The sequence below is a fragment of the Leptopilina heterotoma genome, unplaced genomic scaffold (genome assembly GCF_015476425.1).
Source record: "Leptopilina heterotoma isolate Lh14 unplaced genomic scaffold, ASM1547642v1 Lhet_135, whole genome shotgun sequence".
Lineage (NCBI taxonomy): Eukaryota > Metazoa > Arthropoda > Insecta > Hymenoptera > Figitidae > Leptopilina > Leptopilina heterotoma.
Genome location: NW_025110854.1, coordinates 415,720 through 422,500, shown reverse-complemented (window position 1 = coordinate 422,500; position 6,781 = coordinate 415,720).

Here is a 6,781-nt window from a genome sequence, read left to right as displayed (position 1 = left end):
GTAGTTGACGTCCTCAAAGGGGCAATAGTGATAGTAAAGTACTTGTTATGTGAGTGTACTATAGTTCAATTCAAACTCACTCTACAGTTAAATGAACAGACACAAGAATACTCTCTGCAGTCGCTATTCACTTTTATGTGATATTCGATAATATAAAAAATAATCCTTCTCCTTGAGTTCTTGGCATATGCGCGTAGGACCTATTTATAAAAAGAGAAAAAACTTTGTTCATTTCTTTATTCTCCTTTATTTTTCTATTCGATTAAAAATCTGCTGCCTTGGATTATGAATATGATTTGTTTTTCATGTCGATACCAGGATGTGGCGGACAGATAGTTCGTGTATCTCCAACTGATACTCATCGATGAGAGAGTATAAACTCGATGAGAGGTCGAGAGATCTGTTGTGTGTACATTTTCCTGCATACATATATTTATACTTTGATTCAAGTAAATACTAGAAAATAACACAAGTCGCTTCGTCATAATGTTGGATCGGGAGACTGGCTGTAATTCATAAACTAATTTAGCGGCATAAAACTAATTATAATTTTTATACTAGTCTAAAAAGCCAATTTCTTCATATTATTGACAAACAAATGCACAAACTCGCAAAGTTTCTCGAGAAACATAATGTGTATAAGGTTTTACTTTCAGAACATTTTTCGAAATTGAGTCCATGAAACTTTTAAGATTAACATTTTTTTAAATTTGCAAGCACATTGATGTCACTATATATATATCTCTACAAAATCGTATCCGTGATTCATTAAAATTAAGCGCAGCTTTATATTTAAATGTTCTTAGTGTTAACTTATAATGTCGCTGATTATAAATCAGCATACAGAATTAAAAGTTCCAAAATTATTAGAATTTTATGAAATTTGGCATATAAGAGTTCCTGCTTATGAATTTGATAAGAAATAAAAACTTTGAAATTGCAAATCTAATATTGCTAATATCAAATTTTGAAAAAAATATTAAAAGTTTATGAAGCTTGTTATCTAAAGATTATAGGAGTTGTAAAATTATTGGAATTTGAAAATTCTGCTTTTCTAAATTCATATAATAAATTCGTGACGGTTTATAGTTTTTTTTTTGCATTTTTCTTGATAATTAATCAGTTCAGGTGAAAAATGCTAAGAAAATAAATATATTTAGTAAAATTGCGTATGTGCCTTACAAAAATGTATAAATTTAAATAAAATCTCTTTTTTAATTTAAAATCTTCAGATTGGTCCTATAGGAATACATTTAGAGGCGCACAATACTCCAAGGCCTTAAATTTTTTGTTATTTTATCATCTATAATTATATTAAAGTTAAGATGTAAGAAAATGTGGAATTATAATTTTTAATCTTTTCAATTTGAGCCTAATATACCTATTTACTTGAGACTATGGTTATTGTAGACTGATATAAGTAATAAATCATCGACCTGCATCATCGTGTTTTAAAAAATACACATGACAATAAAAAATTCAGCTCCTTGTACGGTAATTAGATGGGAAATAAAAAAACAAGGTTTATGGTAAAATAATAATAAAATATTCATTATATCATTTGAGTATAATTATAATGACAAAATTTAGTAATGTTATGTATAATGACATTCTCTGAATAAATACTTAATAATCGCCCGAAACAATTCTGTAGGCATGAATAAAGATTCGTTAGGTGAATGTTGAAATTTGACATTCTTATTTCAATAGCAAGGGAAGGAAGACTTGTTGCATTTGCTCTTCAAGCCTGAGATTGTAAGCTGGTATATGTAAGTATACTTTCTCAAATGTCACTTATTTATACATCTCGTAAGATCCACTCCAGGAACACATAAGATAATCATTATACTTTTCAGCATTAGATTCCTTTATCCTCTTTCCAAAATAAATTCTCAGTAAAATACTTTTAATATTGTAAAATATTTTTTATCAAATAAATTTTAAAAAATGTTCATGTTTTGTACTATGTGATCTCACGTAGATATATATGTATGTATATAATTTTTTTTGCAACATTATATTCCTCGCTAATATAATTAATATATATTTTCTTTACAACTCGGAAATAATGTTGAAAGTACCTATACTGTAACAACATGTCGGAGAGGAAATTTCTGTGAAATGTCTTAAACTGGCTTGACAACAACTTTGGGTCTTATTTCACTGGATAAAGGAGACGCTGAGTTTTAGGTGGTTCGAGGACCATATGATAACCATATGGTCTATGCTAGACAAGGACAGCAAGGCATAGGAATTTGGCGACTCCCAAGGAAAGCGCGGTTTTCCAAGGGATGGCTTGGGCAGTTGCCGTTTTGGGTCCAAAGTGTAAAGATGCACTTTATCTGTTTGAGAATTCGGCATCTCAGAATATCATATTTAATTTTGTTGGCGATTCGTGTATCCTGATTCGAGCTTTAAGGAATAAATTCTTTGTTTATTTAAAGCTGTGTTGATTTACTTATTTATATTAAATCGGTGTTATTATTATTTATTTATTGTGGTAAAAAACATATTACCACAAACATGTACAATATTTTGAATAAAATTATGATTGCATGCATTATCATACACCAATTTTTATTTTTTGAACACTTTCTAAATAAATAATTGATAGATTCCCAGTGGACAAAAAACCATCATTGTTTTAAAAACGTTTTTAGAACGTTTCATGTCTGTTAAATAATGTTCCAAAAACGTTCCATTGCTTTTAAAACGTTTTAGAAACATATATGTATAACGTTTTTGGGACGTTATTTAGTAGACATGAAACGTTTTTTTCTAAAAACGTTTTTGGAACGTTTTTAAAACAATGATGGTTTTTTGCCCACTGGGTTGTAGGTGTTAGATTATTGCAAAAAGTGAGGAAAACTGCACTTTTTTGAGGAATATGGTGAAAATATATTTAAAGATAAAATGAAAGAAAAGTTATGGGGTGTTGTGCATTCGGTGTCCCATTATTTAAATATATAAAAATGTTAGGATACCCATACATAAATAAATCCTTACGACCCTGGATGTTTACATTTTCCAGAGGTAGAGATCACGTCAATCGTGAGCATAGCACAAAGCTATGCTATATCTATTCTCGATAGACGCTCTAGTGTAGATTAAACTTTAGAATAATTTAGGGAAAGTTCGAAACAAAAAAGACAGTGATGGAATAAAAAATCTTTTTAGTTTAAAAACTTCAATATGGAAGTAAGTGAGATGAATACATCAACATTATTAATTTCAAAATACTGTATTTAAAAAAATCGAGGTTCCACTATATACTGAAAACCTTGAATTATACATCTTTCGATTTATTCAAAATCAAAGATGGTCAAAAACATACTTTTTCTCTTTATTAATAAATTACATAAATTCTCTCAAAAACTTAACGTGAAACGACTTTTTTCTTTGCAGATTCGTAATCAGCGTAACCAAATCTATCAAAAGTGACCAGAACTATTCTAGGGACAAAATCAATGTTAGGCAGTGTCATTATTCATATTGATGCTTGTGAATATTAAATTGCAACAAAAGATGCTAAAAAGCAGGGATGGCAACCGAAACCGTTAACCGAAAAAACAGAAATTTTTAAAAAAAACCGAAAACTAGAAACCGAAACCGAAAAAAAATTATCTGAAACAGAAAACCGTAAACCGAAACCCGTATTATAAAAATTTAAAACCCTTTATTTCAAAACCTAAATTTCGTTTTTTCGAATTTTATTATAAAAGTAAAACTGAGAAGAACTAAAAATTGGAGAAGTGCGAGATTGCATTCGCACTGAAATGACGGGTTGACCAATATTAAAATCTTTTGGTACAAAAAAATAAATGAAAAAGAAATATTGAAGTATGGTATGTCTAATATTGTAAATAATAAGTAGAGGAACCAAATTTGCAGATTACAAATAATTAATTGAAAAATTTTTTTTTAAATAAATTAGAAAAAAAATTTTTTAAATTAATTATTTTGTCATCAGCTTGCAAAAATACACTAGAGTACCAATTTTTATAGCTAATTAGGTTAAATAATGTAGAAGTTAGGGAGAAAAACGTTCTTTCAAAAAATTTTGAGTTTTTCCTTGACAACGCTATGGTCATCTTATAAAAAATAAAACAAATTTATAAATAAATTATGAGTAATTAATACTCATATTTCATTCTAAGTAATTAAAATGCACACAAATATTTTCATTCATATATTGTCCGGGGAAAACAACCGAAAAACCGAAACCTTTAACCCAAAAAACCTCAATTTTTAAGAAACCGAAAACAAGAAACCGTAACCGTAATTATTCACTTTAAAAACCGAAACCCAAATACAGAAACCCTAATTCTTTGAAAAAAAACCGAAATACCGAAACCGATAAAATTTCGGTTGCCATCCCTGCTAAAAAGCTTAAATGGCAAAAAAGAAGCTTCAGCGTAAAACTCAAAAGGAAGAAAAAAGCTTCCACATCAAACTGAAGTGGATGAGAGAAAGCTTCAATGTAGAGCAGAAATGAAAGAGAAGAGATGTTAATATCAAGTTGAGGTGGAGGAGAGAAAGCATCAACGTGTCAATTAGAGTCAGAAGAAAAGCATTGTAAGATAGAGATTTATGATAAAGAATTATAAAAATTTAATGCACCTTCTCAATAATAGTCCATTTTATTCTAATGTAATTATGGAGAAATACAATGAATCGTAAGAAAGAAAATCAACAACTGTAACTCCTACAAATTCAAGGGAATATAACACAGTATCTTGCTGTAAGTTTGTGGTGTGGATTACAACTAAAAAAATAAATCTTATATTTAGAGGGGAATTATTCTTCTATTAGCCTATCAATTTTTCTTCTCGAAACAAAAGTATTTTACTTAAATTTAGAAGATTTTTATTCTTTGCTTGCGGGACGTGTAGCAAAAAAAGAGTTTCTTTAAATTTTTAACTTTTCTTCTTAGAATATGAACCTCAATGCAGGTAAGAATGATGTAAATAAAATTTTTTGAACGTATTGGAAAAATTAATTTGAATTTTTACAAATTGTGTAAAAAACACCCTTAAAATCATGATATCTCAAATGTTGGTTCATGTTATAAAGTTTCGAAAATTGGACATTCAAGAGAGTAAGAAACTACTTACATTTTAATCTGCTATTTCGGCACCATACAGAAACTTCTGGAAAATTTTTCCATCTACCTTTAGTCCATAAATAAAAGACGGACACTCTTCCTTACATTGCACGTCTATCAACTGTAAAACACAAAAGACTTTGTAATTTTGTAAGCCCACTCTTGAGTATGGTAATCATAAAAAATTAAATTAGAAAAAAAGATTTTTTGTACCACCTAATGTGGTTTTACTCCTTCACATAAGTAATTAATTATACACTACCGTCCGGAATTATCGGTACGGCTGCACGCGCACGGCCCAAAAACATACCAATCTTTAAATCACGATTTTTTGTAAATACAAATATCAGAAAATTAACAAATATACCATTCGAAAGATTATTAAATTCTACGATTAATGATATGCAACTGAAAATTTTAATAATTTATACAAAGATTTCAGCAATCGACAAATTTGACAAAAAAATAAAATTTTTTTGGAAACTTTTGGAACTCATGCACATTTTTTCAAAATTGCAGAAAAGATTTGAAACTTACATAAGTGTGATCATTCAAGTCTCATCTTTAATTTAAGACCAAAAGAGTTCGCGAGATATCATTATAAATGTCTGAACATTTTCAGCCAGAAACTGTTCAAAATCGACTAATTTAATGCATTTGTCAAAAATCATGCTCGAACATTTATAATGATATCTCGCGAACCGAATAAGATTTTTGAATTCTTTTGATCTTAAATTAAAGATGAAACTTGAATGATCACATACATAAGTTTCAAATCTTTTCTGCCATTTTTAACAAATGTGCAGAGTTCCATAAGTTTCCAAAAAAATTTTATTTTTTTGTCAAATTTGTCGATTGCTGAAATCTTTGTATAAAATATTTAAATTTTCAGTTATGTATCATTTATCGTAGAATTTTATAAGCTTTCGATTGGTATATTCATTAATTTTCTGACATTTGTATTTACAAAAAATCGTGATTTAAAGATTGGTATATTTTTGGCCCGTGGGAGTGTAGCCGTACCGATAATTCCCGACGGTAGTGTATTAACTTATTAAAAACATTTAATTTATTGCATCAGAATAGTTTTTTTTACCAGTTCATAACTATAATAGTCAAATAATATGTGAGAGGAAAATCCTCTTAAGTGAAGACTATTACTTTTGATACCTTATACAGTCGAACCTGGATAAGTGGAACCTCAAGGGACCAAAGTTCTTGTTCCACTTATAGAGGTATTCCACTTATCCAGGTCATTTAAGGTCAAATTACTTGTGCAGGGACTGCAAAGAAAGTTCCACTTAAAGAGGATTCCCACTTATCAAGGGACCGCTAAAGTAAAGATTACTTTTTTAGTGTGCAAACTACAGTTTTGTATATGCTTACGAGAAATATTTATGATAGACTGTAGTGAACTAATAATTTTCGCCCTTAAGGGTTCTGGATTCTGCAAATTTTAATTATAAATTTAAAAACAAAATTGAATTTACCTACACAGAGTTTTTGCAAGTCATGAAAAATTTTAAATCATAGCATGAAAAATACTACAAATAGGTTCAAATTAAAATAGATTAAATTCACTCACCATGAATAGTATTCTGTTGTACCACATTATCCGTGTAACAATTCCTCCAAATTATAGTTATATAATGTGTGTTTTACAATTATATAGTTATA